The sequence below is a fragment of the Oryctolagus cuniculus genome, chromosome 14, assembly GCF_964237555.1.
Source record: "Oryctolagus cuniculus chromosome 14, mOryCun1.1, whole genome shotgun sequence".
NCBI classification, from domain to species: domain Eukaryota; kingdom Metazoa; phylum Chordata; class Mammalia; order Lagomorpha; family Leporidae; genus Oryctolagus; species Oryctolagus cuniculus.
Genome location: NC_091445.1, coordinates 82,483,437 through 82,506,713, shown reverse-complemented (window position 1 = coordinate 82,506,713; position 23,277 = coordinate 82,483,437). Strand labels below are relative to the sequence as shown.

General features: G+C 52.2%; 1 long non-coding RNA gene across 2 annotated transcripts; it reads right to left on the bottom strand.

Annotated features, from left to right (window-relative positions):
- LOC138845257 (uncharacterized) lies at positions 1-23,277 on the bottom strand. Of its 2 annotated transcripts, none has more exons than XR_011382149.1 (3): positions 23,142-23,277; positions 4,961-5,102; positions 1-222 (listed from the first exon to the last, which is right to left on the bottom strand). It is a non-coding gene; the product is annotated as an uncharacterized lncRNA (long non-coding RNA). The 2 variants fall into 2 exon arrangements; XR_011382150.1 differs by having other exon boundaries at positions 23,127-23,266.

The window sequence follows — 23,277 nt, the reverse complement described above, 5'->3', positions numbered from 1 at the left end:
TATGTTTATGGTTTTCTTTTTATTTTTAAAAAACATTTATTTATTTACTTGAAAGTCAGAGTTACAGAGAAAGAGGGAGAGGCACAGAGACATATCTTCCGGTTCACTCCGCAGACGGCCAAGGCTGGGTCAGGAGCTTCTCCCTGGTCTCCCACGTTGGTAGTAGGGGCTCGGGCACTTGGGTCATCTTCTGTTGCGCTTCCCAGATGCACCAGCAAGGATCTGGATTGGAAGTGGAGCAGCCGAGATGTGAACAGGTGCTGGTGTTGTGGGAGGTTGCTTTACCCACTACACCACAATGCCAGCCCGTTTAGGGTCTTCTGAGACTCGAACCTAACAATGCTTTACATCTAATCGCAAAATATTCTTTGCGTGGTTTCAATGTACATTGCACCATCCAATACTGAAGCTACTGTGAAAACTGCAAGTGAGGTGCCTTCTTTCCTCTCAAACTTTTCCCGGGGTGAGTCGCTGTTGCCAGAAAACACATCCTGGTGTTTGAGCCACCACAATCGTCCTCACGTGTGTACAACCCTGTCTTTAAAATGGTCACGTTTATATCCTGTAGATCTTCCTCCAAAACACCAATGCTGAAGAAAGTTGTCAATATTCAATTAAATGTTCTTTAACTCCCATGAAATCCAAACGCATCGGTTAGAAGAAGAGAAAACCGCCACGTGTGTCCTTAGCAGCCCTCATTCCTGGCTGCTAGAGGCGTGGCCCACAGACCGGAAGCATCTACAACATCACATGGAGCTTGTCCAGACCCCAGAGCCACTGCACCGGAACCTGAAGGGGCACCGTAACGAGGTCTCCAGGTGGCTCCTGCGCATGCGAAAGTCCAAGGAGCTCCCTTCTGGGTTTTAGTATTCCTTTCCTGTACTCACTTTCTGTTTATTTCCCTGTATTCTTCTTTACAGCCAGGACGTCAGTGTTTGCAGTTGTACGTAAAGGTGGATTCTATCATGGAGGCATTTCACCGTAAGAAAGTAACAAGAGTTGCAGAGTGCATTTTAATCAGAGAGGATATTGGGTCTGGAAGGGTTCAAAGTGCGGCTCCAGGATCTCTGGAGTGCCATGCCTGAGGCTGAGCAAGCTCAGAGCTCCCAAATGGGAATGGAAGGTGAGCGTCTGGGCAGGAACCTGGCACAGCAGGGTAAGCCGCTGCTTAAGATGTTCACATCCTATGCGGTGCTGGTTCACATCCTGCCTGCCTCGTTTCCAGTCTAGCTTCCCAGGAGGCAGTGGGCAATGCCCAAGTGTTTGTACCCCTGCTTGAAACCTGGATGGAGTTCCTGGTTCCTGGCTTTGACTTAGCCCAGCCTCAGTTATTGCACAATTTGAAGAGGGACCCAGCAGGTGGAAGATGTGTGTGTGTGTGTGTGTGTGTGTGTGTGTGAGACTGTCCAGGGGACTCCAATTTAATCCCATCAAGGTGGCATGTACCAATGTCATCTCACTATTCCAAGTGATCAATTTCAGTTCACAATTGATCATAATGAAAGGACTAAGAGTCAAAGGGAGCACATAAACAAGTCTAGTACCTGCTAACACTAACCGATAGAATAAATAAAGGGGAGAGTGATCCAACATGGGAAGTGAGATACTCAGCAGACTCATAGAATGGCAGATGTCCTAAATAGCACTCTGGCCTCAGAATCAGCCCTAAAGGCATTCGGAGCTGGCTGAAAAGCCCATGAGAGTATTTCAGGCATGGAAAGCCAAGACACTCTGGCAAAAGATCTCTGTGAGTGAGATCTCAGTGGAAAGAACAGGTCTTCAAAGAAGGAGGTACCTTTCTCTGAAGGGAGGAGAGAACCTCCACTTTGACTATGACCTTGTCTAAACAAGATAAGAGTCGGAGAACTCAGAGGGCTTCCATAGCCTTGGAAACTCATGACTGGAGCATAGGGAGATTACTGATGCCATAGACAGGAGTGTCAATTGGTAAAGTCAACAACAGGAGTCATTGTGCACTTACTCCTCATGTAGGATCTCTGTCCTTAATGTGCTGTGCATTGAGATTTAATGCTATAACGAGTACTCAAACAATATATTTCACTTTGTGTTTCTATGGGGGTGCAAACTGTTGAAATCTTTACTTAATGCATACTAAACTGATCCTCTGTAAAAAAAAAAAAAAAAAAAAAATTATCAACTCCCAACTTGACTCTCACTGGGATTAAACATGACAATAGGTCTGATCTGATTTCATCATCATTTAAAAAAAATCATCTATTATTTTTCACTTTATGTTTCTGTGTGGGAGCAAACTGTTGAAATCCTTACTTAATGTATACTAAGCTGATCTTCTGTATATTAAGATAATTGAAAATGAATCTTGATGTGAATGGAAGGGGAGAGGGAGTGGGAAAGGGGAGGGTTGTGGGTGGGAGGGACGGTATGGGGGGGAAGCCATTGTAATCCATAAATCGTACTTTGGAAATTTATATTCATTAAATAAAATTTAAAAAAATATATGTATTAATATTACATAGTAAGAAAAAAAAGATAAATTAAGTCTTTTTTTAAGAGAGAGAACATCAGAGTCAAATTTGTCTGAGCGTGACCACTTATGAATTCTAAGGACTACTAAATCTGCATTTCCAGCACTAAATAACAAACATCTCACACTTTTCTAAATAAGAAAGCATCCTGCTGTCCCCCACGGAGTTGCACTCCCTCACTTATTCTGGAAGTTGTTCACCCCCTTCCCTGTGAGTGACAGAGAGACAGAGCCCGCCTTTGTGGGCCATACAGGGTCTCGGGGCCAGCCGAGAGGGTCACAAGCAAGTGAGGAAAGTGTCAGGAAGTGGGAGGGTCCTGCCAGAGGTACAGGGCCAGGGGGAGGTCGCCCCGAGCCCACTGAGCCTCCACAGCCACCCGGATCCCTGGCTACATGTTAAGCAAAGCCAGCACCCTCCGCTCTGTGCTCACCGAACTTGAACTTGCAGCAGCACTACTCCTGTCTCTGCGTCCCTTACTTTCCATGACCCCACACCCTGCCCACCTTCCCCTGCTTCTCCCCCCTCCCTCTGCTGCTCAGTCGTCTCTATGGGGGTCTCATCTCTGAGAGTCTCGTGCTCCTGGCTGCGCAGTCCAAGGCCTTCCTCTCTCTCCTTCTTTCTCTCCACACTTCCCATGACCTTGGCCATTTATGCCATCTACTGACTCCTGAGTCTACTGCTCCAGCCCACTTCCCTCTTGGAAAAACTTCTGACAAGTCCATTTGGAGGTCCCAAAAGTGCCTCAAACTCAGAACATCACAATCTAAATGAATTTCTGGTCTTCTGCCCCTTCCTGTTCTTTCTTCCCTGACCTCTAGGTCGGTGACCAGCACCCCATGCACCCATTTGCCCAGGCTGGAAACTGGGCAGCATCCTTGACTCTTGCCATGTTTCAAGAGCAAGTAGTCACCCACACCCAGCAGCCAGAGCCATCTCACATGCCAGGGGGACTCACTCCTCCACCCTGCTCAAAACTCACACACGGCTCTCGTGTGGTCCCCACGGCAAAGCCCAGCCACAGGCTCTTTCTACTGCTTTGCGTCTTCTCAGGCCTCCTACAGGCTTAGATGGGCTTGATTGTCCTCAAGTATAAATGTGGACAGATTACCACTCCTGAAGCTCTGATCGATCCCGGATTACCAATAGGACCAAGCCAAACTCTCGGGGAGTAAAGTTCTGTGAGGACAAACAAGGCACATCAGAATGGCTGGGATCCTGCTGCTCAGGTTATCTGGGGGACAGTGTCCCTCAGGGAGGGGACAAGATGAACTGGAGAGGTGCAGAGCCAGGTCAAGACCAAAACAAGAGGTTCAAGTTGGTGCCGAGAGCAGTGGGAACCACACCTCTGCAGGGTTCAGGCAGGTGACGAGTGGTGCGTCGCAGCCACTTCCGCTTCTCAGCCCTCCTCTGGCTTCAGCCTCCGCACACGGGGGGTTCAGCGCCCCTACAGACTCTCCTCAGCACAGTCCTACCTCAAGCGCCACCCCCTCAAGCTGATGCCAAGGGCAGGGCACTTCTCCAAAACAAAGACTGTCCCAAGATTTGTAAAAAATCTAAATTAAATTTAAAAATGCCACGGAGCATGAGGCACACGCGCGCACACCTGCTCTCCACACACTTCCCAGAGCAGCTTCGGGTGAGAGTGGCTGACTTCACTCGTTCAAGCCCGAGCACCCAAGAAGATGGAAACGCTACGGACGGAAGCAGATGGAGCTCCCCTTGGAGATGGAGCCGCTTAGGGCAAGAAATCACTGAGGGGAAGGCAGAGAAGGCAGAGAACCAAGGCGCAGGAGAAGTGGGCGTGACTGCACACATCCAACCTGCACGAGCGAACACTGGAGGGGACGTGATCTCTCTGCAAATACAGCAGTGTCTCTGAGAGCTGAGGCCAGCACAGGGAGGACAGAGGATTGCCAGCAGAGGGGAGGAGAAGCGAAATGGGGTGAAGTATGGCTCAGGCGATAGAAGCCCCCTCGGACCCCTACCTGTGCTGTGATGGGGTGAACGGCCTGTCCGGGAGACTCCTGTAGCATGAAGACCAGGGGTCTGTAGATCAGATCCCCATTTCCGGAGGGGAGTTGGACCCAGTGAGCTTGGGTGCAACTCTGAGAGGCACGGCTTCCGCGCTCCAGCCCCCTTCCCCTCCGGCTCTCCACACTTGCGTCTGAACGTTCCCGGTGAGAGACTAGGAGAGAGCGGAGCTCGCCCTCCTCAGGGGTGCAGCACGGCCTGAGGCCCCCTCCCAGCACACGACTCCCCCGGCTCTCAACTCCCTCAAAATGCAGCTGCCCCGTGCCTGCTCTCCAGGGTCCCCTGAGCTGTGCTCTTGACCCGAAAAGAAATGACCCTGTCTGCACGCACTGAGCCAGGGACACCCGCTGGGCGGGGGAGGGTTCTGCACCCCTCTCGACCACACCCTGCACATGTCCGGCCAGCCCCCAACAGCCACTCACCCTGCATCACCACGGTTCTTTGCCAACAGAGGTTCCAGGGCCGGGTGAAGACTGCTCCACCTTTCAGGTTAGACAATTACTCCCAGCAATAGGTCCCTCGCTGTTCTGGATGAAACAGGACTTAGACTCAAGGCACTTGGTTCTGAGAGAGAGAGAGAGAGAGAGAGAGAGAGAGAGCACACAATTTGTCTTAAAACAAAACTGGAAAATTCATGATGCAATCTTCTAGGGGGAAAGGGGAGATTCTTTGAACAAACTCTAAGCAAAAATAAATTATTTCAGGTCTTGCATAAACACTGTTTTTGAATGCCTACAGTGAACCAGAAACTAAAGAGGACAAAAAGAAAAAAGAAAAAGAAATTGCAATACATCTCTTACCCTTGGAATTGCATTGGGAAGAAGCGACACTCACAGGAAATCAAATGACAACAAGGACAGCAGGAAGGCCACAGGCTGGATGAGCTCAGTGGCCCTGAAACCCTATACACCCAAGAGTCCCGGGGCTATGGCATTATAAAAAGTACAGATGTGTGGACTTTACTTAGGAGATGAGTGAGACCCAGAAATCTGCAATGAAAATAAGCTTTGAAATAATTTTGAGGGGCTGGCATTGTGCTGTAGCAGGTAAAGCCACCACCAGCGACACCAGCACCCCATATGGGCTCAGGTTCATGTTCCAGCTGCTCCACTTCCTATCCAGCTCCCTGCTAAGGGCCTGGGAAAGCAGCAGAGGGTGGCCCAAGTGTTTGGGCCCCTGCATCCACATGGGAGAGCCACTCTGGTGTGTAGACATGAAAAAGCTGAGCAGGAATCCTTTCCTATCCTCCCCTGCACTGCTGAGTGTCGGAAGGGGAGCCAGCACCTTGCACTTATCTGGAGACTGTGCACCAGGAACACCAGGGGACCCGGACAGCTGAGTGGAGAGCTGATGGAAGCGATGTATCTGCATCCCAGGCCTCTCGATGCCCAAGGGTGGGGCTAGGACTCACTGAAGCTTGCCCAGCGATCGGGGTGCCTTTACCACGATTGTCTGATTACCATTACTACACACAGTCTTCTTCACTAAAATGCGACTGTATTTTTATCTTCTTAGAACAAAACCCAGTTTCAACTGTTTTCTTATCTTTCCATGTAAAACAACCCCAGCAATTAAGTCTCAGATGGGAACAAAGCTTAGCTAAAGCCTCAGACAGAGATGCTCAGACTGAAAGCTGCCCTAACGTCTCCTCACGGCCAAGTGCACGGGGTGGTGTCCAGTGCCCATGCACCTGCCAGAGACCGGGCTTCCACTGCCTCATTGAGCAACTGAAGTTTGATATAAAGGAAAAGAGCGTCCGCATATTAACAGGGATGAGTGATTGACAGGCCACACTAGCTGCGAACTGTCAACCTACCTGCTACCCCAGGGTCATTTCAGCCAGGGAATTTCTGGCCCAGGGGCTGGCATTGTGGTGCAGCAGGTTATGCCACAGCTTGCCATAAGAGTGCCAGCTCACTGCTCCACTTTCAGTCTAGTTCCCCACTAATGCACCTGCAAAAGCAGAGGGTGATGGCCCACGTACCTGGACCCCTGCCACCTGCATGAAGACCCGGATGGAGTCCCCAGCTCCCGGTTTCAGCCTGGCCCCTCATTGCAGCCATTTAGGGAGTGAACCAGCAAATGCAGGATTCTCTCTCTCCCTCTAATTCTCTCTCTGTCACTGCCTTTCAAATAAATCTTGAAAAAAAGAATTCCTGGACCATTGAGATCAAAGTCACTGCTTCTTTCCCTAGGTGGATCTAACTATGGAGAGTTAGGAACAAAGGAGAGAAGTATCTAGTCTATAGCATGTTTGAGTCGGGCCTGCACCGGCTCTGCCTCTCTCCCCACAGCAGCCCTACCTGTGCTTATTTATCAGTGTTCATGCATAGTTTAAAACTCATTGGCAGGCGGCCCTAAAGGGATTACAAACTAAAATTCAAAGACGTTCAGGGCAAATGTTCTGCTGACTCTAGATCTAGTCTTAAAAAAATAGACCTTTAGCAGCGTGAAGTAAAGAAGACACCTGCCTGGTTTGCTTGGGCCCAGAACCTGGAGGTGTCTCTGTCCAGCTGGTTCTATATGGGCCTCTGTTAGAGGACGGCCAAGTGAAACAGAATGCTCAGTTAAATTTGAACTGCATTCAGAAGAACAAATAAGGGGCAGGCGCTGTGGCACAGCCAGTAAAGCCACTGCCTGTGGTGCCAGCATCCCATGTGGGCGCCGGTTCAAGTCCCGGCTGCTCTACTTCCGATCCAGCTCCCTGCTGGTGCGCCTGGGAGAATAGCAGAGGATAGCCCAAGTGCTTGGTCCTCTGCACCCACATGGGAGACCTGGAAGAAGCTCATGGCTCCTAGCTTTGGATCGGTCCAGCTCTGGCCATTGTGGCCATTTGGAGAGTGAACCATTAAATGGATGGAGGATCTCTCTCTCGCTCTCGCTCTCTCTTTCTAACTCTGCATTTCAAATCAATAAATAAATCTTATGGTCGGCGCCTCAGCTCACTAGGCTAATCCTCTGACTGCAGCACCAGCACCCTGGGTTCTAGTCCCGGTTGGGGCATCAGATTCTGTCCCGGTTGCTCCTCTTCCAGTCCAGCTCTCTGCTGTGGCCCGGGAGTGCAGTGGAGGATGGCCCAAGTCCTTGCGCCCTGCACCCGCATGGGAGACCAGGAGGAGGCACCTGGCTCCTGGCTTCGGATCGGCACACCGCGCTGGCCGCAACACACAAGCAGTAGGGGCCACTTGGGGGCGGTGAACCAATGGAAAAAGGAAGATATCTCTCTCTCTCTCTCTTTCTCTCTCTCTCTCTCTCACTGTCTAACTCTGCCTGTCAATAAATAAATAAATAAATCTTTTTTAAAAAATAGAAACAAATAATTTTCAACATAAGTATACCTCTTGCAATGTTTAGGATACACATAACACATATAAAGTACTTAAAGCTGTATTCACTGTTTCTCTGAAATTCAAAATTAACTGAACATTTTAGCTTTATGTGAGAAGTCTGGCAATTCTGCTCTGGCACAGGGTATAAATACCATGCTCCTCCCGGCTCTCATCCGGCATCCAGACCTCCGCTGAGTGTCTCAACATGGGATTTCTGTGGATTTGGGATGTGCTGAGAGCTGGCACTCGCAGTGGATGTGGGGGCCCTGCAAGGTGGAGACTCCATGGCCAGTTGTCTCTACTTCTTCCCTACCCAAGAAGAGTGTTAAGGGGCAGCCCACACAGCACAGATACACTGGACAAAGGGAAAACTCACACCAGGGCGAGAGGGAGAGGGGTTGCACCAGATGTCATCATGCTACTAAGAACAACGTGCTGTTTCAAGCACAGGGATTTATTATTTTAGGACTTTTCCATTTAACGCTTTCAGACCACAGTTGATCATGGGTGATTAAAAGTGCAGAAAGTTGGGGCTGGTGCTGTGACACAGTAGGCTAAGCCTCAGCCTGTGCAGCCCACATGGGCGCCAGTTCGAGTCCCAGCTGCTCCTCTCCCAATCCCACTCTCTGCTATGCCCTGAGAAAGCAGCAGAGGATGGCTCAAGCACTTGGGAGATCCAGAAGCAGCTCTGGCTCTTGGCTTCAGATCGGCCCAGCTCTGGACATTGCAGCCATCTGGGGAGTGAACCAGCAGATGGACGACCTCTCTCTGCCTCTGCCATTCTGTAATTCTGCCTTTCAAGCAAATAAACGCAACCTTAAACACACACACAAAGAGAGAAAGCAAAGAGGGTAAGGGAGGGCTGCTGTACGTCCTTGAAAGCCCTCTATAGAACAGGGCTGGCCTGACCTGGGAGTTATGATCCAAGGCCAGATGCACAGCTCGCTATCCGCCCTGCGGCAAAAGGACCCCAAAGCACAGCCTGCCTAACCTGAATCCCCTTCCTAACGCCCCTTACAGCCTGCAGGTGTCTCTGCTTTTCGAGTTGTCCTGCTCAGCACGTGCTGGAGCTTCCGAGGCTGAGCCCTGCGTGGCCTCCGGCCCTCAGAGTCAGCACAGATCCAGGAGCCTGCATGGAGGCGCTCAGGGCCGGCCAAGCTCAGCTCTGCGCTCCCGCACGCATCGGCTCCGAGTCCAGACGCTTTTGAAGGTTCCCCTGTTCACCCCTCTCTCGCCCACTACACCTTGGTAACCCCAGCCCGGGGAGCTGGGCTGCTTGCCCTGGGTGCCCAGGCTTGTGTGACGGCCATCACCGCTGGGATACGTTGTGGCCGCTGGCATGTACCTCCTCCACCCACAGGGCTCCCCTTCCCGCCTGCTCCGCTTAGAGATGAGACAAGGAGACTATTCCACGTCTGTGGGCCCACCTTCTCCTGGGACCAGACATCCTACACTCGGGTCACTCATTGTACGAACAGAGTCCCCAGTTTGTGCCAGAAAGTCCAGTTGACAACTTCCACCTCCATGAGCCAGGGGGCTGAGAACCTGCGATCGTCGCTGGCTTACGTGCCTGCCCCGGGCCTTGGAAGCCCAGCGGGGCCCCTTAGCGTTCAGTCTCCTCTTCGGGCAGTCCCTCTACTGTCCTGTCCGACGGCCCGGCCGCCTCGCAGCTCTGGAGTCCGTCTCCGGCCTCTCCCAGCCCACGCTGCAGACACATCACCTGCTCTGCCCCTGGGGCAGCTGCTATGAGAAAGGCACCAGGCGAGGCCGCTGTCTCCGTTACACCCTGAGTGTGCGGGGTGGGGCCTGGGAGCGGGTTCTAAGCAGCCAGCGTGTCCTCACCGACCCAGTTCTCTCGCGGCTCCCCCTCAGCTAGGCAGACGGGCTGGTGCTCCTGGCACTATTTCCTCCGGCGGAAGCTGCAGCGCGCCGGCTTTGGACCTTGCGTGTGATTTGACTGTTTATTTGACACGCAGCTTGTCCCAAGGGGGGAACGCACAAAGAGTGGCGTGGCATCCCTGGGCACCAGAGAGAAAGGCAGCTCACCTCGCCGCGGCCCCTCCTGCCAGCATCCTCCCAATTAGTCTGCGAGCGTCTTTGCCCCAAGGCGGTTTACTGCTCCAGGGCACTTGAATTGGCGTAAAAAACATTCTTCCCTCCTCGTGCCCCATGTGAGGGGGCATTGTGTGCTCTCTAAATAATAAGCCCTGCTTTGTGTGCCCTAACTGGACAGGGCCCTCTGAGAGATTTCTCGGTTGCAGAGAGAGCAGTCAGCTGCGCCCTAGGAAACCAAGAAGTTTCCAGACCGCGGGGACAAGTCGCTGGCAGCAAGACTTCTGCTTTTTCCTTACGTTGTGTTGTGCACGGATTCCCCCTTCCCCCCTCCCACAGTGTTTAGAGTAATTAGGTGAAAGTGCAACAGACGGATCCGAATTTATATTTTGGACCTACAATAGCATTTAATCAGATGCGCCCCACTCTACCTGATATCACCAAAATAACAAACAATCGACAAATCATTTTAGAGCATGGATTGTGTGTGAGGCATTCTCATTGATCCAGGTAATTATCTATTACACGTATTGATTTTTCTTCTTAGGTCCCAGCACTAGCTAGAAGCAAAAGGGTTAGAGAGAAGGCCTGGTCCTTGGCCTCTGCTTGCAAGCCACTCAGAAGCGAACCATGACCTGAACTCAGAACCTCCAACAGCGCCAAACTAGGAGTCTGCCGCCTTCCATCGTCCCCATAACTCCTCATTTTACAGAGACGGGAACTGAGATCCACGGCGTACGGAGCTGGCGTGCAGCATGAGACCCGCCCCAGAGCTCCCCAGGACAGCGAATGTGTGACCTCTGAGAGGCGAGGTGGACTTTGAGATGGACAGATCAGCCTGGCTGTGCTGAGGGAGTGCAGTGGAGTCTCAAAAGTGCTGTAAGTCCAAGAACGCAGATGGCTTCCTCAAAGTTGACAAAGACAAGAAAACAGAGCCTGGGGCCTCCTGAAGACACCCCCTTTTGCTGACCCATTTTGGAACCTCTGACCTCTGGAACTCCAGGGTAACCAATTTCAGTTGTTTGGAGCCACTAAATTGGTGGAAATTTGCTGTGGTAGCCACAGAAAATGAATGCTGTGTGCTATTCACTCTGCCCAGCTGCGTTCCACAGTGGACTTAACTGGCCACCGAGTGTTAGAGCCAGACAAGGCTGTCGTATTGTCTAACTGGGCCCCGACTCCTGCAAGGCCGAAGCCCCGGAATAGGATTCCAATTAAGTCATTGTGGCCTTAGGCTCTGTGTCCTTTCCCTAAAGATGCAACTGGAGACAAATACCAGAAAAGAAACACAACACAGCGTGGTCAGTGCATGAGTAAGGAGTTCAGGAAACGAGTGAGTTCCCAAAAAGCATTATTAGTGCTTGCTCGAGAGATCTGGGAAGACCACTTGGAGGAAAGACAGCTTAACCTGGGCTGGAGGTGGTGCTCATGGCAAACAAAAGGCCTTGTAGACTGGGTAACAGCTGGATACAAAAAAATTGCCCCCAGGAACAGAAAGAATGAACCCGTTTTTCCACCCTTCCCTTTGTATCCCCCACCCTTACCCTCACCCAGTCCTCTGCTTGTGGCTTCCATTAACCCTTCCATCCAAAGTCTCAGCAATGGTCTCCCTTACCTTACGGATGGCAACTCTTCACTCAAAGGGGTGTGACTTGCCTCTCCAGCCCGCGGTAATCCAGGCGCTCAAGTCTCCCAATCTGTTGCTCTCCAGTAATCCGGAAGAAGGTGTCGTCCGTTCTTCAGAGTCAGCAGTCGTACCCTTTGTATGCGCACACGGCCCGTGGCACGTTTGGTTTAGCGTGTCCAAATGAAGAAAAGCTGGATCAGATTTCCAAACTGGGACCTCAGCTTGGCAGGTTTGTGAAATGCAAGGATGCCAAGTTCAGCAGCGTACTTTGAAGCCCCACCCAGGTCATAATTAAGCAAATCCTGAGCAAAGCAACATAGGATCAAAATGACCTACCCGCTCTGCTTCTGCATTCTACCGTCACCTGCAGTGCGAGTCTTCTAGAGCTTGGTTTGGAAATTCGCTCAGTCACTTGAGATGATGGGCCAAGGGCTGCAAGCCCCGGAAGCTCTCATTCAAACTGGAAGAGACACTAAGGAAATGCACGGTGCCAAGTCACAGAGAGCGGCAAGGAGGCCTGGGAGCTGGTGACTCCGAGGCTCAAGGACACCATCAAGGACATGGGTTCTGTCTGTCTGTCTCTCTGTTCTGCCGCCCGAGTGGCTGCTTCACCTGGCGCTGGTAGGAGAAGGTAGGCACGGTTCTCAGCATCGCATGCAGACGCGAGGTGTACAGAGGGAAAGGAGAGAAGTGCCCAGGCGACTTCCCTTCACAGACGTTGGCCTACAATGATCACATGCATCCATTTGCAAACCAATGATTAGAAGGGAGACTTTTCCTGGGGAGTGTTTCAGCCTCCCCTGAGGGCGGAGGAGAGAGGGGGACAACTGAACAAAAGCATATTTTTGTGTGGAAGGAAAATGGAGACAAGATGGATAGGAAATGTAGTGTCGTCTCTCTAGGGTCCCGGCCAGTGTGAAACAATTTATAAATTAAAAATCACTTGATTGTCTGCCTGGTTTAAAGCCAGACAGCCAATCTGCGTGCCTAGCTGGAGCCAAGGACAGTGCTGTGCGCCAGGGACACAGCCATGGGCGAGAGCCATGGAGATGACATGGGGTGAGCACCCCACTTAAGGGCTCCTGGCCACAACACAGCCATGACGATTAGCCCCACTGCTTCATCCCTCCTAATAACCCTCACCGCCAGCGGTGGCCCTGGGTGACCTGACACTTCTGGTTATAGAGATAAATGAAAGAACGCAGTTGCTAGTAATTTATGCAAGTTACATGTGAAAAGCTGGGCAACCAACAGCTTGTTCTCTACCCTCAGACAAGCTACAAAAATCTGGTAGTGTTCCACAGTGAGGAGTGGGTGGTAGATTGTTACATTTTCTTTCTTTTTTTTTTTAAGATTTATTTATTTATTTGAAAGTCAGAGTTACACAGAGAGAGAAGGAGAGGCAGAGAGAGAGAGAGAGAGAGAGAGAGAGAGGTCTTCACTCCCCAATTGGCCACAACTGCTGGAGCTACGCCGATCCGAAGCCAGGAGCCAGGAGCTTCTTCCAGGTCTCTCATGTGGTGCAGGGGCCCGTGGACTTGGACCATCTTCTATTGCTTTCCCAGGCTGTGGCAGAGAGCTGGATTGGAAGTGGAGCAGCCGGGACTAGAACCAGCATCCATATGGGTTGCTGGTGCTTCAGGCCAGCATTAACCCGCTGCACCACAGCGCCGGCCCCAAATTGTTACATTTTCTTTTGTTTTTCTTTTTTAATTATTATTATTTGAAAGGAGGAAAAAGAGAGATTTTCCATCCACTGGTTCTCTCCCCAAATGGCCACAATGTCTGGAGCTGGGCCAGTCTGAAGCCAGGAGACAGAAGCCTCCTGTAGGTCTCCCATGTGGGGTGCAGGGGCCCAAGCACCTGGGCCATCTCCCGCTGCCTTCTCAAGTGCATTAGCAGCGAGCTGTATCGGAAGTGGAGCAACCAGGACTCAAACCAGCACCCATACAAGGTGTCAGCTTTGCAGCAGAGGCTTAATGGGCTCCCCATTTTCTTAAAAGAAAAGACATATTGGCTGCTAGAGTTATTGACCTCACATTAACCATCGGCAGACTGTGTGTGTTTAAACTCACTTCTGGAGCACTTGAATGAAGAATGACATTTTCTCCTAGTGGAGACCTGGTCCCTAGAGTTATTTCTTACAGCTGCAACAGCTATGATAAAGAAAATAGAAACGGATGGAGAGTTGGTGGGAAATTGTATACTTCTCCTTTGTCTTGGGAGAGGAGGGTTCATTGTACTTGCTGAGATCCGATGACCTGTGTCTTCCTTTCTCTCTGGCTGGATCAGTGACTGTTCCATTGAGCCAGGGCATAGAACACGGCCTCTCCCGGCAGGATACTTGGGTTTTGATTGTGTAATCAAATTCTCCAAGAAAAATTCACCAAGATATGTGTTAGATCAAGGAACAGGCACAGGAGGTATGTCTTATGTGATGTAGCTAGTGAGAAGAAATTGTCAAAAAAAAAATCCTTTCTTAAACACAAAAGTCACCCCTCCCTTCTTCCATAGTGCATGTGATGATAAACTTACAAACCTACCTCACGACAGTTGTACCAGACAGGCAAGAGAAGCAGAAGCAATGTAGAGTAATATTTGAAAGAAAGAATAAAGCACTTTTAAAGTTTTAATCATTCTACCAAATCGTTGCTTCCACTTTTGAACCATGGATGGGGAGGGTGTACTGTTGTTCAGATACCGGGCTGGGATTTGTCTTCCAGACATGGGCCTGGACAGCACACCTGGTTGAGTTCCATCAGACCTGTGATGACACTGAGAATCTCCCCTTAACCTATCGGGCTGCTATGGAGCCCTCCTCACAGGGGTTGCACAGCCTCACCCACAGTGCAGTGCTTTTTCCCAGCCGATGATGGAGCGGAATGGCCCAAACAGGGAGAAACCTAAGAGAAGAACGAGGAGAAAAACCAAACCCCAGAGGCATGCATAGACGGAATAATCTGTCCTCGAAACATGGCGCGCCTAACAGGAGCCCAATAGAGGACAGATTGCATTTGTCCATTTTCCTTCGGAGCCCCATGGCAGGTCCCAGCTTGCTCCTACCTCCTAGGCCACATCCTAGAAATTGAAAGAGCACATTAATGTGCTGGAGACTTCTTATTTGATGTCGCAAGGGTCACATGCAGCTTTTTATTTTCCTCCCCAGCATCTTTCGCATTCCTGCTGGAGGTTTTTCCTTGGGTGGGGGCCAAGAATCCTTTACTTTTCATCATCCCAGGGTCTGTGCTCTGACTCTTGATGCATTCGTCACAGTGGCAAGGAGCGGGGACAGGTCAAATAACTCTACAGTCCAAACCCAAACCTAAACAGACGGCTCCTTTATTCCAAGAAAATGCGAGGACTTGTAGGCCTCCTGTGCTAATGGGATTTGGCCTGATTGTTAAGGGAAGTCAGAGCAAGAGTCAGCAAGCTGGAATTCAGGCCCAGGAGCCAAGGCATCAGGGCCTCGAGGCTCGATTTCAACCCCAGTCCCGTTGGCTACATGGTCTTCCAGGCAAGCTAGCGCTCCAGGATGGGCTAAGAAGACGAATGTGCGAGGCAGCCATAGGCAGCCTGACCACCTGCTCCAGTGCCGCCCTTGATCTGCCAGGTCCTAGCAGTTCCCCTGAAAGGGAGCCCCTTCCTGGAATCAGCATTTTTCAGGAGGCTCATCGAGCGGTTTTCCTGTTCACTGAAGCAGGGAAACCACCTCTAGGCTCTTGGTGCTCAAAGTGAGGTCCTGAGACCAGCAGCATGGGCACCACCTGGTAGCTTTGGTAGAAATGCGCGGTCTCGGGCCCCGCCCAGACTTGCCGAAGCAGAACCTGCGTTTTCACAAGATCCCCGGGCAACTCCTTGAAGCTGGAGGAACATTTTGCTAGGACAGCTTTTGCCTGGCAAGCTAGGTCTCACCAGGTAGGGGAAGAGAGACACAGAAGGCAGGGCAAGGCAAAAGGGGGCCTCTAATCCTAATCTACATGTTAGAATCTCTAAGAAACTTTGCAACAATACAGACTTCTGGGATTTTACTACTGCTGATTTCATCCGCCTCCTGGAAGTAGGGCTGGGCATCGGCATGCTTAAGAGCTCCGCGGCTAGTCCCACTGTGCAGCCAGTACCAAGACCCAGTGTTCTGCTGAAGCAGAAATGAAGAAGCAAAGCCTAAAGCCCCAGCAGCAAGCCAAGTCCCACTCCCCTGAAGAGCAAGCAGGCATTTGCCTGGTAACAAGGGATTCCTAAAATATTTGCCCTTTGCTAAGAAGAGGCAGCAAATGGCCTTTTGAATGGCTACTCATTGTCCATGCCTCATAAAAATGTGCTGGGCCCCGGCTGCCTGCTGCCCGAGGAGCTGGAGTGCGGCATTCCCGAGCCCCGGCCCCGGGCGTCCTGGGATGGGAAATAGCGGCTTCGGGGGCAGCATCGCTCTTTGCCTCCTCTGCCCCCGGGATTTGTGATCCAGAGGAGGCATATGCCTTCTCACCATGTCACTTTCCTCATTTGCAGAGGGAAAACACAGCGTCCATTGATCCCTTTGGTTAAGCTGACTGGTGCCCCTGGCTGACGTCCAGTGACTGTTTCTCTTTGCAGCAGTCCCCAGCTGGGGGACAGCCAGCAGGGAGATGGCTGCCCACTTAGGGCTCAAGTCGGAGTGCTCTCTGTCCTGGGAGTTCTGCACATGCCAGCTTGCTCAGCTGACTCACCTCCGTGCCGGCGCGTCCACCAGGACGCCTCGGAACAAGTTTGAGAATAGAAATACTAGTCCTGGGGGGTCCCCTGAAGTGTGTGAGTATTGTGGGAGCCCAGGCTGCAGCAGATCCAGGCTGTGGGAGAATAAGCCTGGCCATCCGCAGGGTGTCCTTATGGTTGATGTGATAGGCTCTCTGGGACTCAAAAGTGCAATGCATGAGCATATATCACTTCTGTCTCTGCACTTATTGGTAATGTATTAATTAGTGACGAATGTATTTTTAAAACCTCCCTATTCCATGCTGTTGGAGTCATCCTTCCTATTTTTTCACCGTGATACAGAGTGCTTGTCACAGGACAAGGCATCTCACACGCACATGATCACTTTATCCTTACCACCATTTAGGAAGGTAGGGTCTGTTGTTATACCCATTTCACAAATGCAAAGCTGAGGTTTAAATAACTCAGGATCCGCAAGGTAAACGTGGCACAGGCTGGCCTTCATCCGAGTCTATGCAATGCCAATGCGCACAGCTGCAGAGTGAGCCTGGTTCCTGTTTGGGGGAAGCTTCCCAACCCCTCCCCTCTGGCCTCCGGGTTTCTTTCAGAGTCTCCCGCTCCAGGTTTTTCCCGCTGGCCCTGTTACTCTGGGAATTGGCTCTGGTGCATGGTAGAGTCGGAAGAATTCGGGACTGCCCATAAGGGCCGGGAGAGTAACGCAGGAAATACACTCCCATTCCTACTTCCAGCCACACGTCCAGGTAAATTCCAAAGGAATGGAAATGGAGCTGGCGCCCTGCATGTTCCAGCGGTGTGTGTAGGTGAGAAAACGCTGAGGCTTGGAAGGACCTCATAGAACGACACCAAAGAAGTCATAGATTACGGTACTGAGCGCTGGACTATGCAGAATTTTTAAATGCAAATTCAAATGTGAGAACACATTAGCAAATGAGGATATAATGGCAAAAAGTATGGCCAAGAATGACTAGGTTGAGTATATAAAATGTTCTTAGAAAACAGGAAGAAAAAGGCAAACGTGCCCATTTAAAACTCAGCAAAGAGAAGAATAAAGAGGAGACCAAGCTGCCTGGTTGATGAGGGCGGCACTCTCGGCAGGTGGGCGTGGGAATGGACATAACCTTTCCAAAGGTCGATTTGACAAAACGTAGGGAGAGTTTGTAAAAATGTATAACAGCTGACCCGGCCCATTGGAGAAATGCATGGTAAGGAAATAATTAAGGACATGCATCCTGACCCAGCAGGGGAGTGCCCCTGGAGCAGTGTAGTCAGAGGTTAAAACACACACACACACACACACATACCCCAATGGGCAACACCCTAACAGCCCAGTGAGGGAATGGTTGAAAACAGCACATTGCTGCCCTGCCCTAAAAGTGCCCGCAGGCCATGAAGGAGAGGGCCTGTTCATCCGGCCACACTCACTGGAAGGATGCCCACGAGGAGAGATGTTCCCCAAAAGAAGAAATCACCCCAGAGGCCCTGGGTGTGTACCCAGGATGCCCCGGAAAGGTTTGTCACCACGTGGTGAAAGCGCGCTTGCTTGGTTCTGACTTCCCTCCCTTTGTGTGTCTGTATTTTTCATTGATTCGGCAGTAAACACGAACTGCTTTTGAAATGAGAAAGAAAAGTACAGCAGAAGTTTTATTTTTTTTTTCAGGTGAACAAATTTCATGTATTTCATGGAACATAGTGATGCTTCCATTCTGTGCTCCCTCCAGCCCACACCCCCACCCTTCTGCCTCCTTCCTCTCCTGTCCCTACTCTTAGTTTTTACAATGATCTACTTTCAGTTCAAGTTCTACTCACAAGATTAACACTGTACTAAGCAAAGAGTTCAATAAATAGGAAGAGAAACATTGTTCCTCAACAGTAAAGACAAGAGCTGCAAACAATCATGGACGCTCAAAATGTCAATTCCACTCCTACACCTTACATTTTTTGGTACTCTATTAGTTTCAAGAGAAGAGCCCAGCACTAGGCTAATCTTCCGCCTTGCGGTGCCGGCACACCGGGTGCTAGTCCCAGTCAGGGCGCCAGATTCTGTCCCGGTTGCCCCTCTTCCAGGCCAGCTCTCTGCTGTGGCCAGGGAGTGCAGTGGAGGATGGCCCAAGTCCTTGGGCCCTGCACCCCATGGGAGACCAGGAAAAAGCACCTGGCTCCTGCCATCGGATCAGCGCGGTGCGCCGGTCGCAGCACGCCGGCCACAGCGGCCATTGGAGGGTGAACCAACGGCAAAGGAAGACATTTCTCTGTCTCTCTCTCTCACTGTCCACTCTGCCTGTCAAAAAAAAAAAAAAAGAGAGAGAGAGAGAGAGAAGAGCCCAGAGCGGCCAAGAGTGGGGGCCTGGGTGTTTGGTGGTCGCCTTGACCCCTGCTCTCCTGAGAGGACATTCTCCCACAGCTGTACAGAGAGCCTGACCTGGTCCTGTGTGTGTGTGTGTGTGTGTGTGTGTGTGGCTGCGGGGGACCAGCCAGGTCCTGCGAGCTGGTAGGTAGGGGCACCTGCTGGCCTCAGGAAAGCCGGTCCTGCCATGCAGGCCAGCCCAGCCATCAGCCGTAGCTCGCCCCACCACTCCTCACAAGGATCCTGGCCACTGCTCTGTACCCAAGACCGCAGATGCACGCCCTGCAGAGGGTGCCCAGGAAACCAGCGGCAGCCTGAATGGAGGAAGCTCCCCGAGGCAGGCAAGGCCCTGAGTCCGCTCTGGGCCCCGCTTTGGCCACAACTTAAAAACTCCCTTTTTTGCCTTCTGCCCTTGATCGCACTTCCCAGGGGACCTGAGGTGGATGCTTCCCTCTGAGCCTGCTGACAGACCCCCTGTCCACGGGCTCCCCCTGCACCGACCAGGGCCAACCGCGACCCGGCCTCGATTCGCCCCTAGGAGGCTGCAGAGCCTCGAGCAAGCTCCAAGCTCGTGGTGGCTGGGAGCCATCCCTGCACTGCCAGTGGGCACACAGGGTCCTGCGGATCGCACAGAACGGCCGGTTCCAGGGGTGAGGATGCGGGGTTCAGCCCGCGCCATGGCCTGCTGCAAGAGGGGCGGTGCGCGCTGCCAGAACCGCGGCTCGCAGGACCCGGCCGGTCCCCCGCAGCCACACACACACACACACACACACACACACACCAGAGCACCGGCTGGCATCTCCGGAACCCCGGGTGCCCGCAGCCCCTCGGACGTTGGCCGGAGTTTCTGGGGTGGGGCGGTCCCCAAGCGTCCCCGACTTGCTGCGCTGCTTGGAGCCCCTGGGCGCCCGGCTCTGCCTCCTCCTGGCCGGCGTCGGGGAGAGAGGAGCTGGGTTCCCGCCCCAGCCTGGGCGCCTGCTTCCGCCGGGGCTGTCTGCACGATGGGGCTTCCTTGCAGCCTTCCCTGCCTTCTTCGCCCATCTAGGGACCCGGGACAAAGGCGACGACCTCTGCCCCGGGGATCCTGCCACCCCCCTCCTTGGGCGCGGCTCCTGGGGAACCTTGGCGCGGGGTCCTGCCGGGGGCGCTGCGGGGCCTGAGCCCGCAGATCCAGGGGGCCTCTGCGCTGCCACCTTCTGCACATCGGCACAGGAGATCCCCAGAGCACAGCGCCGCCCTCGCCCCGCGCCACCGCGGGGTCCCGGGCCTGGAGCCGCGGGGCGCGCCCGAAGAAACCGACCGGGCCCTGGGGAAAAGGGGGGGTGGTGACAGTCCCCGCTATCGGGCCACCTCGGAACTGCCGACCATTTACTAAAAGCAGATTTTAAAGAAGGAATCTGAAACAGTAATAACAGGAAGAGCTCTGAGAACAACAGGGGGGAATAAAAAAAAGTTGCGACTCAGGCTTTCGCGCAGAGACTCGGATTTTTCGCAATCAGCGCTTAATTAAAAATAAAATATATTGATGCGGTAGGCAAGTCGCGTTCCTAAGAAGGTAAAAATACAGTGGACTCCCCCACAGCCCAGATGCTCCACCTGCCTGCGGTAATTACAGGGCTTCAGAGAGGAGGGAGAAACACGACAGAGAGAAATCTGCTTGCATATTTTTCTTCTATTGTGCGGGCCTCATTTGAATTATAATGTGTTGCAGGCCAGAGGAGGAAATTTTGCGCCTTGAATAATGAATCCCCCTGGAGTCCCCGGTACCTGCACCTCTTTTGAGTGTCCACTGAGAATAACGCGTTCGACATGTAAGTGACAACACCGGGAAAGCGCTCGCAGCCGCCGAGCCCCCACGCCCGCAGGCCCGCGCGCTCCTCGCCTGGCCGCTCTCTGCTTCCCGACGCCGCCAGCTCGCTCCCTTTACTGCCCATGCGTTGTCTTTCACGCGGGCCCTGGGTGTCCCGCAGAAGCCCCGCACACGCAGGCAGCCTGCTGGTATGCGTTCTCAGACGGGAAGAGTGGGGACTGAGCGCCTCAGTATACCCCAACCCCGCGGCCCTCTGGTGTGGAGTTGAGGCTGGGCTTCCCTCCGCAAGACACCTGCATCTGATGACGCGGTGAGAAGCCACCGTGTGAGTCACAGCAGTGTCCAACACCCCACCCCCACCCCGTTCCGAAGAGCTATGTGGCAGAGATTTCAAGTCAAGGGACAAATGCTGGGGGGGAGGGGGGGGGGCTGTCAGAAATCTCAATCGGGTAAAAAAATCAAAACTATCAGAAGCAAGTGGCCTCTTGTGCCGAAACCTTTCAAAAAGTGTTTGCTTTTGTTTTCTGGATTGGACATTCTTTCTGCTTTGAAAGAAACTCGGAGCCTTTTTAAAAAACAGGTCTCTTTTGGCCCAGTAGATGAAGGTATAGTCATACACCATAGAACTGATATCGGACATGACCCCCTAAAATATGACCCCCTAAAATATATGAAATGTGGCCCCTTAAAGTCCTCCAGAAGTCCCATCTGGGGTGTCATATATGTTATTGAAATGTGGGGTGCCGTACGATATCGCCATATGCTTGTTAATAAACCCCCAATATTAATAAGCCTGAGAGGGTTCTTGCCTAATATTTAGAGAACTGTAAATACTGGCATAAATAAACAAGGCAGCATGGTACATTTTAAGCTTTTATTTAGTATGAAAGATGCATAGGAGAGTGAGAGCTTTATCTAAGAGAGAGAGGTGAATCTGGGTTCATATCGAGCACCAGGAACCAGCCACGTGGAGGAGCATCTAGGCCAGGAAGCCTAGGGCGGGTGGCCTGAAGGCCAAGTGCCCTGGAGGCGCAGGGCTACAGCAAGCCCCCTCCTGGCTAGAGGCCAGGGAAAAGAAGAGACAGAGAACACACCATGTCCTAGGCTTTTAACCCACTTCCAAAGGGGAGTGGTTAATTAACCTGATTGGCTGATGGGCACCCAGGTGCGGCCAGGTAGGGGGATGAGGTCACACAGGGGCGTGGTGAAGGCGTGGTCTTCCAGCTCACAAACCTAATCGATTTTAACCTGTATGGCTGCCTACTTCAGAACCATGCTTTTAAAGAGGTCTTTATTGATATGGAAGAATGTCCATGATCCCCAAAATCAAACCTGCTACTTGTGTATAGGGTGAAAAAAGAAACACAGATAGGGATTTGTGCTTAGCTGTAGGGTACCCCCGCATGGGAAGGGGATGGCTAAGGGTCGGAGGGGAGATGCTTGTCCCTTTGTCTAAATCCCTTGTCGTTTTGTTTTAGACACCATAAAGACTTGCTTACTTAACTAAAACAATACATGTAATAAACAGGACAGTCGTTCGAGCTGTGCTGCAGGGAGGTGCAGCCTGCACGTTGGGTAGGCGGAAGGGCAGAACCTCAGCCCTGCTCTGTAGCCTACGGACGCTCTCTCATCTTCCCATCACCTCCACCCCCACCCCCCCCACCCCCGCCAAAGGAAGCTGCCAGGGAGTTTTCTCCTCTGCCTGCCCTCTGCCTGCCCTCGGCTCTAACACAGGAACCCGGAGCAGGGACCCACCTGGAAATGGCCCGCAGGAAGGAACGGGAGAAGCAAGCCAAGCCCAGCTTTAGTCAATAGGTTAACAGAGGACAGCTGCCCACACGCCTGTACTGTCTGAGCAAGGACTTTTCCTGTGCGTCCTGAGAGCTGCCTCAGGATTTTGGGTAAGGCTCCGTGTAATTAACATTCTGACAGCTTCCAGCTGAAAAGCTGAGAACCCCGAAGCCTGGGAAAGGCCAGCACTCGGCCAGGCCTGCTGGGTCTGGCTGAACATCCCAGAACAGCTTTTGAGACTCCACTGTTCCATTTCCAGCAGCCTCTGGGAGCAGGGACACTGAGAGTGATGCCTACACGGGGTACGATATTCCCCAAAGAGCTCCCACACCTGTTTCTTGGGTGCTCAGTCCTGCCGCCCAGCCAGGACACCACAGGGTGAGCTGAGAGAGCCCTCCTGGCCCGAACCAAGGACTATCCTCCCCAGAGACACTGTGGAAACCTCTGCCTCCCCCAACAAAACAAAACAGATGCCGCAGGCCTCCGTCCCTCCACCTGCTCTCTGGCTCCCTTCAGTGACTTTCTGCACTCAGCAGGTCTCTTGACCTCAGCATCTGGACATCTGGCACCAAAGCCGTGTGCCCCCAGCCTACTAAGTGCCAGCAGGGCCCTCCCAGAGTTGTGACAACCAAAAGCGTCACCAGACACTGCTACCTGTTCCCTGGGGAGGGAGTCCTGTCACTCCCATTGAAAGCCATGTCATTAGAAGCCAAAATCCAACACTTAGGAGAGATGTGCCCGCTCTTTTCTGACCTTAACACAATGGTAATTTATCAGCAATATTAAAAAATAAATAAATAAGCAGTGAGGGGTCCAGGCATCGTTCTCGATTCCCGGTGTGGCTCAATGTGTCACCATGTCCAGAGTCCTTGATGTCCTGCAAAAGAAGGACAAGGATGTCCTCAAGTTCCTTGCAGCAAGAACCTACCTCGGTGGTACCAACCTTGACTTCCAAATGGAACAGCACACCTACGAAAGGAAAAAGCAATGGCGGGGGTTCCGGGCGAAGCTTCCAGCGGCAGCTCCTGTGTCTGTTGTCACTGAAAACCCTGCTGATGTCAGTGTCACATCCTCCAGGG